General features: G+C 40.6%; 1 pseudogene; it reads right to left on the bottom strand.

The window, feature by feature from the left end:
• Nucleotides 1-3,094: 3,094 nt before the first annotated feature.
• On the bottom strand, nucleotides 3,095-12,867 carry LOC135971646 (probable C-mannosyltransferase DPY19L4 pseudogene; annotated as a pseudogene).
• Nucleotides 12,868-13,421: the final 554 nt, after the last annotated feature.

Genomic DNA, 13,421 nt, shown 5'->3' with positions numbered 1-13,421 from the left:
ACCCGTGTCTCAGCTCTCTCTTCCTTCCCCAAACTCATGCGTTCATTCAATAAACATTTTTTGAGCACCTTCCGTGTCTTAGGCCTACTGTAGGAAACCGGGAGGTATTTGTGAGCAAAAAGACAAAGACCTTTGCCCTCCTGGAGTGTAGTCTAGACAGGGCTGCAGACAGCATAAATTAAAGTGGTAGATAACCAAATCACAGGGAAAGTCAGAATGTGGTGACTGCTCTGGCAAAAAGACAGAGTAGGATGAGGCATTCCACTTTCAATGAGGAGGCTGTAGTCGGTCTGATGGAGAAGACAAAATCGGAGTTATTTTTATAAGCAGAGACTCCAGCCATCTCTTTTTCTCTCTCTCCTCACCATGTGCCTTCAGGCTGCTTATCACAGCATTTTCCTAAAAAAAAAAGCAGCTTTCTCCCTAACAGAACCATATCGTTTCCCACCACACATTAGTCAGTCACCTGGCAGGGCACAAGAGAAGTGGCACAGTCATATCCAATGGGGTGTGTGTGGGTTTGCAGGTTTCATGAACGTGGCCTCCCTGAGCCACAGATGGAGGGCCCGACGAGCCCACGAATGCTGTTCTGAGAGAACAGCTCTGGTGTCAGACTGAGTCCTGACACGGGAAAATCGGGTTGATCAGTATTAATTCCTCTCAGAAGGCACCAGATACTCAGGCAAATGGACGCAACACAACCACAAAGATCTGAGTCTGAATCCAGACTTTGTCCCTCACATCACATGAGTTACTTATTAACCTCACTCGTTGGGCCACAGCTCTTTGTCTTTAAAATGGAATCATCAGACCCTGAAGAAATGCCTCCTGATGATTTATTTACTCCTGGAATCATCACCCCATTCCTCTGTGTTTTTTCCAAGGCCATCTATCTATCAATAATGTCCTGAGGACGCCTACCTCATGGGGAATTATTATTAACACCATGTATGATTTTAACTGGGCCCATTTATCAACAAGGACACTGAAGATAATGGAAGCCCCCTGAACTAGGCTGTGCAGTCTACATGGCTGCTCACAGCAGTCCTGGGTTTTGAGGCCCCAGGCAGTGTGCCAAGGGTATCACCAGCTGCCGTGACAGATAAGGAAACAGGCCCAGGGAGGCCTTCCCTATAGGCCTTCAGACACCTGGGCCAGCAATCTTCCCATTTCAACATGGCTGATATGGGACGCAGCCTCCACCCATGGGATTGGAGACATTGACTAGACTCCCCTCGTCCCTCCTCCAGGGGTTCACCTCTCTGTCATCAATGTGGGGTCCAAGGACCGGAATCAGTCACAGGGAATTACAAAAAGCCCTCCTCTAAAGCAGACTCCTCCTGACTAGCCAAGAAGTCCAGAGACCCAGGAGAAGCTACGTCCCAGCAAGCAGCCCAACTTTTTTTTTTTTTTTTTAATTTATTTATTATTATTATACTTTAAGTTCTAGGGTACATGTGCATAACGTGCAGGTTTGTTACATATGTATACTTGTGCCAGGTTGCTGTGCTGCACCCATCAACTCGTCATTTACATCAGGTATAACTCCCAATGCAATCCCTCCCCCCACCCCCCTCCCCATGATAGGCCCCGGTGTGTGATGTTCCCCTTCCTTAAACTAACAAGCCCTGGGCACACCTCAGGCAGGCTGGTGCCATCCCCGTTTTAGAAGAGGACAAGGTTGCCTGTCTTTACAACCTGCTGAGCTGAGGCAAACCTGGAACTCAGCCGAGTCCCAGCGAGTCATCCAGTGCTAAATCTGGAACCACTCTGGGAAATGGCCTTTTCCCAAAGTTTCCCTTAATGACCAGCGAAGCTTGGAGGTGAGTTTCCAGAGGAGTCCACCCATTTTGGAATAAGCATGTGGAGGTGTGTAGGGTCAGGTCAGGGAAGCCAGAGCAGGAATTGTATCCAACAGGAGTCCAAGCCAAAAACCCAGCAAAAGGATCAAGGGCATCCACCCCGACCCGCCTTCTCTCTGTGTTTGCTTCTGGGAGCCTTTCATTGTCTAGCTTATTCCTCCAGCTTGGAGATGTGAGAACAGGCTAAAAAGAATGAATTATTGTCCCCAGCATTCCTGTCTCCCCCTCCCCCAGTCACCTTGCAGAGGAAATGAGCATGTCCTGGAAGATAAACTTCCCCAATCGTCCGTGGCCTTATGTAAGATGATGATCCCCTGAGTCTTGGGTTTCCCATCTTTCAAGTGGCAAAAACAGCGCTACTGCCTGAGAAGCTATTCTGAAGGTTAAAGGAGGTCACACAAGCAGACGATGAGGAGAAACTATCACGTCATACAGGCTCTAAAAACAATGGCTACTGCTGCTATCATTGTTCTGTGAGCTCATATCAGTGACTGCACAGGGCAATGGTCTCAGGTGAGGTGCAGCCTCAGAACACACTTCTACCACAATTAGATACACTTCATGCCCACTAACACGAATAAAATCAAAAAGAAAGAAAGAAAAAGAGACAGAGAAAGAAAGAGAAGGAAGAAAGGAAAATTGCAAGTGTCAGGATATGGAGAAACTGGAACCTTCATACATTACTGGTAGGAGTGTAAAATGGTGCAAAACCGTGGAAACAGTTTGGCAGTTCCTCTGAGAGTTACCAATGACACAGCAAATCCACACCTAGGTATATACCTAATATAATTGAATGAAAACAACTGTTTATACAAAAATTTGTGCATGAATAATCATAGCAGTATGATTAGACTTAATTTACAAGCATATATATATATTTCTTCACATCTCTCTTCCCCACTTCTGGTTTCTTTTTACCTTTTCAAGTAAATGACTTTAAAATGACTTCCAAATTACACAAAATTATTTTTTATAAAATGCAATTTACAGAATTATATATTAGATTAGAATTTTTATTTCCAGTAATCTTAAATTTTAGTGAAAATGAGAAGCAAGAAATCTGAACTGTATGTCAGATATTAGCATTTTGTACATAAAATTATTTCACAATTTCAGAACCCTGTTTTCTCATATAATAATTATTTACATTGGAAATGACCCAGACATTCAATAAGCATTTGTTATTTAATTTAAAATAATGTTAAGATTTTACATTACACAAAATGTCCACTTATAGGTATTTATCTCATTTACATGTATTTAATTAATTTATTTTTTAACAATTTAGATTACTCTTGAAAACCAAGGTATTATATAAAGTTAGTCATTATCTAAAGTTATTTCCCTAATAACCACAGAGGTCAATATAAAATTTATTGATTTAGACAGAAATATATGCTGATGACTCTAAAGACATTTTTATTATTTTAATAATAATTTTTGAAGCTAGTTTTATTTATCAAAGATTCACATGAACTTGAAAACTGTTTAGACTTAATTTATGAGTACTCGTTTACTTATATGCCAATTTGGTAGCAAGACAAGTGAAACAAAAAGCTGGTTCTTTGAAAAGATAAATAAAATTGATAGACCACCAGTGAGATTAACCAAAAAAAGAAAACAGAGGATCTAAATAAGCTCAATTAGAAACAAAACAGGAGATATTACAACTGATACCACAGAAATACAAAAGACCATTCAAGGCTACTATGAACATCTTTACATGCATAAACTAGAAAACCTAGAAGAGATAAATAAATTCTTGGAAATATACAACCCTCCTAGATTAAACCAGAAAGAAATAGAATATTTGAACAGACCAATAACAAGCAGAGAGATTGAAATGGTAATTCTTTTTAAAAAAATGCCAATAAAAAGAAGTCCAGGACCAGATAAACTCACAGCTAAATGCTATCAGACATTAAAAGAAGAGGCGGGCACAGTGGCTCACACCTCTAATCATGGCACTTTGGGAGGCCAAGGGGAGTGGATCACTTGAGGCCAGGAGTTCAAGACCAGCTAGCCAACATGGTGAAACCCCGTCTCTACTAAAAGCACAAAAATTAGCTGGGCATTTTAGCGCACACCTGTAATTCCAGCTATTAGGGAGGCTGAGGCAAGAGAGTTGCTTGCACCCAGGGGATGGAGGTTGCAGTGAGCCAAAATTGTGCCACTGCACTCCAGCCCAGGTGACAGAGCAAGACTCTGTCTCGAATAAATAAATAAATAATTGGTACCAATCCTGTTGACACTATTACAAATGGTAGAGAAAGATGGAATCCTCCCTAAATCATTCTATGAAGCCAGTATCACCCTAATACCGAAACTAGTAAAGGATGTAACTGAAAAAGAAAACTACAGACCAATATCCCTGATGAACATAGATGCAAAAATCCTCAACAAAATACTAGCTAAGCAAATCCAAAAGCAAATCAAAAAGATAATCCATCACGATCAAGTGGGTTTCATACCAGGGATGCAAGGATGGTTTAACATATGTAAGTCAATAAATGTGATACACCACATAAACAGAATTAAAAACAAAAATCACATAATCATACCAATAGATGCAGAAAAAGCATTTGACAAAATCCAACATCCCTTTATGATTAATACCCTCAGCAAAATCTACATAGAAGGGACATACGTTAAGGTAAGAAAAGCCATCTATGACAAACCCACAGACAACATCACACTGAACAGGGAAAAGTTGAAAGCATTCCCCATGAGAACTACAACAAAAGAAGGATGCTCACTCTCACCATGCCTATTCAACATAGTACTAGAAATCCTAGCCAGAGGAATCAGACAAGAGAAATAAATAAAGGGCATCCAAATTGGTAAAGAAGAAGTCAACCTGTTGCTGTTTGTGTCTGGTATGATTGTATACCCAGAAAGGCATATAGACTCATGCAAAAAACTCCTAGAACTGGTAAATGAATTCAGTAAAGTTTCAGGATACAAAATGTACACAAATCATTAGCTCTGCTATACACCAACAGTGACCAAGCTGAGAATCAAATCAAGAACTCAATCTCTTTCACAATAGCTACAAAAAAAAATTAAATACTTAGGAATATACCTAACCAAGGACATGAAAGACCTCTACAAGGAAAACTACAAAACATTGCTGAAAGAAATCATAGATGACACAAACAAATGGAAACACATCCCATGCTCATGAATGGGTAGAATCAATGTTGTGAAAATGACCATACTGCCAAAAGCAATCTACAAATTCAATGCAATTCTCATCAAAATGCCACCATCATTCTTCACAGAACTAAAAAAAAAAATCCTAAAATTCATATAGGACGAAAAAAGAGCCTGCATAGCCAAAGCAAGACTAAACAAAAAGAACAAATCTGGAGGCATCACTTTACCCAACTTCAAACTATAGTGTAAGGACATAGTCACCAAAACAGCATGGTACTGGTATAAAAAATAAGTGTCTAGGCCGATGGAACAGAACAAAGAACCAAGAAATAAAGCCAAATATTTACAGCCAACTGATCTTTGACAAAGCAAACAAAAACACAAAGTGGGGAAAGGACACCTTATCCAATGAATAGTGCTGGGATAATTGACAAGCCACATATAGAAGAATGAGATGGGATCCTCATCTCTCATCTTATACAAAAATCAACTCAAGACGGATGAAGGACTTACATCTAAGACCTGAAACCATAAAGATTCTAGGAGATAATATCATAAAACCCCTTCTAGACTTTGGTTTAGGCAAAGACTTCATGACCAAGAACCCAAAAGCAAATGCAACAAAAACAAAGATAAATACATGGGACTTAATTAAACTAAAAAGCTTCTGCACAGACAAAGAAATAATCAGCAGAGTTAACAGACAACCCACAGAGTGGGGGAAAATTTTCACAATCTATACATCCAACAAGGGACTAATATCCAGAATCTACAATGGACTCAAACAAATCAGCAAGGAAGACACAAACAATCCCATCAAAAAGTGGGCTAAGGACACAGATAGACAATTCTCAACAGAAGATATACAAATGGCCAACAAACATGAAAAAATGCTCAACATCGCTAATGATCAGGGAAATGCAAATCAAAACCACAAGGCAATACCACCTTACTCCTGCAAGAATGGTCATAATCAAAAAATTAAAAAATAATAGATGTTGATGTAGATGCACTGAACAGGGAACACTTCTACCCTGCTGGTGGGAATGTAAACTAGTACAACCACTATGGAAACCAGTGTGGAGATTCCTTAAAGAACTAAAAGTACAACTACTGCCTGATCCAGCAATCCCACTACTTTGCTAGAGGAAAAGAAGTTATTTATTATTTATTATTATACAAAAAAATTATTATTTGTTATTATGCAAAAAAGATACTTGCACACATATGTTTATAACAGCACAATTCACAATTGCAAAAATGTGGAACCAACCAAAATGCCCATCAATCAATAAGTCCATAAAGAAAATTATATATATATATAGATACACACACAATGGAATACTACTCAGCCTTAAAAACAAATAAATTAATAGCATTTGCAGCCACCTTAATGAGATTAGAGACTATTATTCTAAGTGAAGTAACTCAGGAATGGAAAACCAAATATTGTATGTTCTCACTCATAAGTGGGAGCTAAGCTATGAGGATGCAAAGACATAAGAATGATACAATGGACTTTGGGGACTCAGGAAAAGGGTAGAAAGGGGTGAGGGATAAAAGACTACAAATTGGGTGCAGGGTATACTGCTCAGGTGATGGGTGCACCAAAATCTCACAAATCGCCACTAAAGAATGTCTTCATATGGCCAGGTGTGGTGGCTCACACCTGTAATCCCAGCACTTTGGGAGGCTGAGGAGGGTGGATCACCTGAGATCAGGAGTTTGAGACCAGCCTTACCAACAAGGAGAAACCCCATCTCTACTAAAAATGCAAAAAAAATTAGCCAGGCAGGGTGGCCCATGCTTGTAATCCCAGCTACTTAGGAGGCTGAGGCAGGAGAATCGCTTGAACCCGGGAAGCGGAGGTTGTGGTGAGCCGAGATCGAGCCATTGCACTCCAATCTGGGCAACAAAAGTGAAACTCTGTCTCAAAAAAAAAAAAAAAAGAATGAACTCATGTAACCAAATACCACCTGTTCCACAATCACCCATGGAAATCAGAATGTTATATACATATAAAATAGGTAACAGTTGTTTTATCATGATTAAATTGGTATCAAATTAATAGGCATAAGTGAAAAAACTAATCATTTACTAGTCATAAAAAATACAATAATATCATTCACTGTATATTACCAAGAAAGTAACTCAGATAAGCAGCAGATGATGAGAAGAGCATCCTGAAAATTCTGCATATATCCTTATGTATATCCTTAAAAATCACTTACTTTCCTTTATGTAATTTTGATTTTAATTTAAATGTCACGTATTTTCAGCTAACATTTAAATTAGTCTTTTGTTGTAAAACTTCAGTTGTTATAAATCGTGAAACATTTTCAGAAACTTGCTTGAAGGTAGAAATAATTCTTTCCTTCTATGATATAATTATATCACATTAAATATTTACAAAATTATGTTTGAGAAATGTATTCTGACCTTGAACATAATCAAATTCAAGATCAATATTATAATAGAATGAAGACTTAGGGGGAAATGTTGCAATCAGTAAAATCCTCAAGACCAGGTAATAGTAAAGAAGATACCCATCTGGAATATTGCAGAGTGGTTGATACCACATTTTATCAAAGGACGGTGATGTTCATCTTCTGTTTCCCACAGAACTCTGGATCCAGTAACAGAGGTAAGGAGAAGCAGCAGCAGTATTTCAAATGTCCACATTTGATCTGCAAAAGATTCTGAGCAGGTAGAAAAAAATTGCATTCTACTTCAGTCTGTGAAATTAAGGTTCAGTTATTTTTCAAGATTGGGAGGACATCACAGTGTTGATTTTTTTTTTTTTTTTTTTTTTTTTTTTTTTTTTTTTTTTTTTTTTTTTTTGAGATGGAGTCTCTCCTAGGCTGGAGAGTCACCTAGGCTGGAGTGCAGTGGTGTGATCTTGGCTGACTGCAAGCTCTGCCTCCTGGGTTCACACCATTCTCCTGCCTCCCGAGTAGCTGGGACTACAGGCGCCCGCCACCATGCCCGGCTAGTTTTTGTATTTTTAGTAGAAACAGGGTTTCACTGTGTTAACCAGGATGGTCTCAATCTCCTGACCTCATGATCCGCCCGCCCCGGCCTCCCAAAGTGCTGGGATTACAGGCGTGAGCCACCGTGCCCGGCCGCCTGCAGAGATTCTTAACAGAGGAGCCAATTCATTGTAAACTTCTTGGCCATATTTGGTCCAAACTTAACTTCAAGGAATTTCAGCATGAGCCCATTTTCTTTCTGTAGGACAAACATCTTCATTATAACGTACAATGTCACTGTTAGAGTACACACCAAGTGAAAATTAATCACTTTCATTATTTTAGCTACAAAAGTTCCTTTCTTTAGATTTAGCCAAAGGCACTTAGTAAGCATTGAGACTGCTACCAAAGTTAATAAACAAGATACCAAGAAAGCTTGATTCTCTAGCTGCAGTAAATATCCCAGGAAGAGAGAAAATACATAGATTTTATAAACTTCAGAAACCTCATCACTTTGCTCCAGTGAAAAGATATCTAGCAGGAACAGAGATATTGCTGGAAGAAACGGGATAGTGGCTGTACCCCCACCATCATAAATGTGTAAATGGAAGCACTCATCGACAAGTAGAGAACCTCTCTCCATAAGTATTTAAGTTGCTTTTTCATAGCCTGGAAGCCCAGTAACTTGGCAGGCAAAACATGGCAGTGCCCAGTTTTCTCTTAAAGGAATGGAGTATTCAGTTCTTGTTGTATTATGTCTACCCTGTTAATAATAACCCATGCAACAGTGAGCATTCCTGCTAGCCACATTCCATTCATAAGCCAACTTGTAACAAATAAAGCAACAACATATATTCCTTACACTCCAAAAACAATGCCAATAGAGAAATACTCCACCTCAGTAATCTCATTGCTACCAGTGGCTTGATATAAAACACTGGCAATGAGTTCTGGATATGCAGCAGGTCGAACCGCAGACAAAGCTCCTCAGACCCCAGACTAAAGAAGGAAGAGGTTTTCTATTCAGCTGGGAGCGTCGGCAGACCCACGTCTTAAGAGCCGAGCTCCCGAGAAAGAAATATTGGCCTTTGTAAAGGTTTACGACGTTAAGGGGTCCACGTGAAAGGGTCGTGAGAAATCCAGCAGTGTGGGAAACATGGCTGGGGACTACATGCATCAGCTAACAGAACAAAAAGTTTTACAGTGCTTTTTTCACACAGTGTCTGGGATTTACAGATAACACAAGTAGTTTAAGTCACATGTCGATGTTATTATTATTACTTACTTTAACTCTTAGGGCCGGGTGGTGGTGCCAAGGTTGTCTGGCTATTTATCTTACTTTTGTTTCTTTCTAACTTTTCTAACTAGTCTAGTGAACTAGGCAAGGTCGGGGGGGGTAGGGCAGCAGGAGTAGTAGTGGTCTCCTTCCTTATCCCCCCTCTTTGAGAATTGTCACTAATTAGTGGGAGTTCTCACTTTTATTTTTACTTTCTGAATCTCTTTGCGAGACAGAGCGATAGTGTTTTATGTAATACACTTGGGCTGAAGTTTTCTGAGGACCCCATGGTAGCTACAAAACCTTTTATCATTTAAAGGAGCAAGCGTAATACACAGGGGAGCAGCAAGCAAGTTTCTATTACCACTAATATACTTATAATGAGGGCTTTAAATTCTTTATAGCTGGAAACTGTTTTCTAAATGAAGACCTAGGATCAAACCTGTGTTAAACCTGCACAGGCACATGTATCAACTTTGTCATGTCCTAAGCAGGTTAGTTTTTCACTGGGTCTTAAAAGCTTTTTCTTAGTGAGTAACACAGGTTTTTTTTAATAACAGAAGTTTTTAAGAGCCAGATGCGTGAACTTGGGCTGTCTGTTTGGGGAAAGAGTCAGTTAAAGTAAAGTTATCTTCAGGCATTAACTCTTTTGCTTCTCAAGGCCATTGGTATCTTACGTTAGCCTTTTTATAAACGTGACATGAAGAGACATCCAGGCTGCCAGCAATGTTTTCAGCCAACTGAGCAAATAGGTTTTTTTCCTTTTTTTTTTTTTTTCCTAAAGGAGGAGGTTCTGGTAACTTCTGGTTTATATGTTTAAAGAATGACTGTAAGACTCGGAATTATTGCTGGGCTGGATGGGTCTGGGTTTGCCAAGTAGTATGTGTGCAGTGGGGACACCTTACATAGGTGTTTCTTCTAGCGTGGTTATGGGGGGGTAACAGTAGCAAAACAATGTACAGTATATTCATATCCAGCAAGGACAAAAGAGGTCCTTACCTGGGAAAAAGGTTGAATACAGCGACAGAATAGAAAAACAGTGAGTATTACAGGAAAACTGTTGGTCTTAAGATTTTTAACTACATTGACTTGCTTGATGAGTCCTCAAGCTTCGGCCATGCGTAGACTGGTCAGCTGCTGGTGTGTGACTAGAACGGGGCTTGTTGTCTCCTCAAGCTTCGGCCGTGCGTAGACCGGTCAGCCTCCGGAGTGACCAGAGCAGGGCTGTCGTCCTCGGCAGCAGCTTGGTCTCATCTCAGGATCAGCCGGGTTGGGTGATCTGCGTCCTGCTGGCTGGTCCACTTGTCCTGAGCTGCCGGTGTTCGCTGACTGGTGGATCCAAGACACAACACCTGCAACTTTAACAGCAGTGGGAGTGGACAAGGTTACAGTACAGGGCCCATCCTATATGGGTCCTAGAAAAATTAGATTTTACTTTAAACAGAGTCACTAGATTTAAAAGGGTGTCAGGCTTATAGGCATTTCCATTTATTTAATTATGAACACTTTATATGGCTATTTTTAAAGCCTGCATTTGCTTTTTTAAGGTTAATTCCTTTAGTTTCTGGAGGTCACCTTTAATCTGACTGATGATTTGGGGATGGCCAACCAAACAAAATCTTATAGGGCAAATACCTAGTTTGTTTGGTGGGGGTGCCCCCGACTCAGAGGAGGACCATAGGCAAAAACCCGATTTTATCATAAATGAATTTTCTGGCAATATTTTTTTTCAGTAGCTGCTCGAATGTCCAGTTCATGCGTTCCACCTTTTCCTGAACTTTGTGGCCGATAGGCTGTGTGTAACTTCTATTTTATTTTTAATGGTCTTGTTAAATCTTGCACAATTTCAGCTATAAATGCTGGCCTATTGTCTGACTTTAAAGTTAGAGGTAGTCTAAACCTGGGGATAATGTCTTTTAACAGTACTTTAGTCACTTCTTGTACTTTTTCTGTCCTGGTGGGGAAAACTTTAACTTAACCTGAAAAGGTGCAAACAAGCACTAGCGGGTACCGATAGCCTCCAGCACGGGGCAGTTCTGTAGTCTGTAAGTAAGTTTTCACAAGGTACGGCTCTTTCTCCTGTTTAAGTTCCTTAGAGGAGGGGTTCTTCCCCCCGCCCTCTGCCCCTGCTATGTAACTGTATGTAGTAGCTTAGCCTTCCGTGAGAAACTGGAAACCAGATACAGCAGAATCTTGCTGCTTTTAACTTCTAATGTGACCATGGGCTCCTGGGAGCCTAATGAGAAGGTGCGTAGTCTGCCCTAGTCTTTACATTCTTCAGCTCCTGTCAGCCTGAACAGATCAGTATTTGGTTCCTCCAAGGTGCGGCAGCCCTTGGCCGATGGCCTCTTCGTCTTGCGGCCTTGGCCATTTCCTTTATTGCCTTTTGAACACTTACCCTTCTAGTGTCCTTTCTTTTTGCATCTCGCACATTAATCTCTCTCTACCCTTGTCCGGCTCTTGAATCCTTGCCTAACTTGACTTCTTTCACATTTACATCCACATCCACGTCCTCTCACATTGCTAATTTTTCTTTTTCTAAGAGCTGTTGCTAAATGTTGGCGTTTTTGCTCCATGCACTGCTGTCTCTCCTGTTTTCTTTTGATTCTCTTTTTTTTCACACTGACTTTTACTCTTTCTTTTTCTTTTTCTTTTTCCCAGTTTTGTTCCCTGGTCACAGTTAACATACGCCTTGGTGGCCACTTTTATAGGCTAGGTGGCATTCGTGCCCGCAGTTTCTGCTTGATGTTACCCTGGACTTGCTTTACAAGTGAAGTTTCACTAGATACTGATTTTCAGCAGCCTCAGGGTTAAATGACATGTAAAGCCAGAATGCTTTATAGAGTCTCTTATAAAAACTGTCTTAGGCTCTTGTCAGCTCCTTGAAGGATTCCTGAAATCTTTTTTCTATTACTTGCTTTTTTCTAACAACTCTCAGCCTCTGCAGAAGTGCTTCTCGGTACCTCTGCAAACGCTGAAGCTGAGTTGCATTCTTTGGGTGTTTTTTTCCTCTTTTTCCTAGAGTTTAACAAGCCCTTTTCTTTATATAATTTTTTATGCACTTGGAGGGTTAAACAGGCATTATACCGAGAGTCAGTGTAGATGTTTACAGTCTTACCTTCACTGAGCTCTAAGGCCCAAATTAAAGCAATGAGCTCAGCTTAACAACAGTGTCCAGGGTTACCACTGCATGCTCTGCACATCTCTCTCCTTGTGGGTTGATGAAGCTGTTCCCGTCCACGAATAGCTCCTGGTCTACTGATGCCCAAGGCTGGTCCCGGAGGTCAGGTCTGCCGGAGTAAACTGGAGTCCAACACCTCTACACAGTCATGTCGACAGGGCTCTAGCTGCCGGGAGCAAGGGGGCGGGTTCAGGGTGTTTCCAGTTTAGTAGATCAGTGGTTGAAAAGGGCTGATAGATGAAGGTCTGTTGTCCCCCAAGATGTGGGCCTGGTCATTATAATAGACAGGTCCTCGCGTCTCCCTGAGAGGCATTTACGTAGCTCGAGCAAGACCAGATCTGAGACGGGCACTTGACTATCTTGACTTCCTTCCTTGGCCTCTCGAGGCTCTAATCCTCCCCTTCGAGGTGAGATCTGGGGCATGTTAGCTCCTGAATCTAGTTTCTGAGGGGGCTGTTGGCCTCGGTAAAGCGGGGTAGGCTGGGACACATGGAGAAAGAATTTCTATGATCTCTGGTGGCTCCTGCAAAACTGGCTTCTTTTGCTGTTTCTGGGACTCCCTTTTTTAACTCTGTGTCTGCTGGCAAAGTTGCTCTTACTTTTACTTTTGGCTTTTTTGCAATAAGCTGTTAAACAGGGCTAAATTTATGCCAGTTTTGTCTATATTCTATTTAACCATGAGTCTATATAAAGGGATTTGATCTAGGTATACTGGCTGTCCTCCAACCTCTGTCACCACCTTAAATACATGGCCAATTGTTCCTTGTCTATAGCTCCTTCAGTGGGCCATCCAACACCAAAAGAGGGCAGTTCTAATTCACACAGAGATCTTAACCTCTGAGGGGTTAACTTAACTCTATAATCTCCTGCAAAACCTTTCTTAAGGTTCTGTAACATGCATTTTAATAGAGTAAGTTTTGATGATTTGATGACTTTCCCTTTTTCTTTTTGAATTTTTTTTAACACAGTTCCTAGCG

This window comes from Macaca fascicularis, chromosome 1, assembly GCF_037993035.2.
Source record: "Macaca fascicularis isolate 582-1 chromosome 1, T2T-MFA8v1.1".
Classification (NCBI taxonomy): domain Eukaryota; kingdom Metazoa; phylum Chordata; class Mammalia; order Primates; family Cercopithecidae; genus Macaca; species Macaca fascicularis.
Note: the sequence above shows the minus strand (reverse complement) of the source record. Positions and strands in the feature narration are given on the sequence as shown.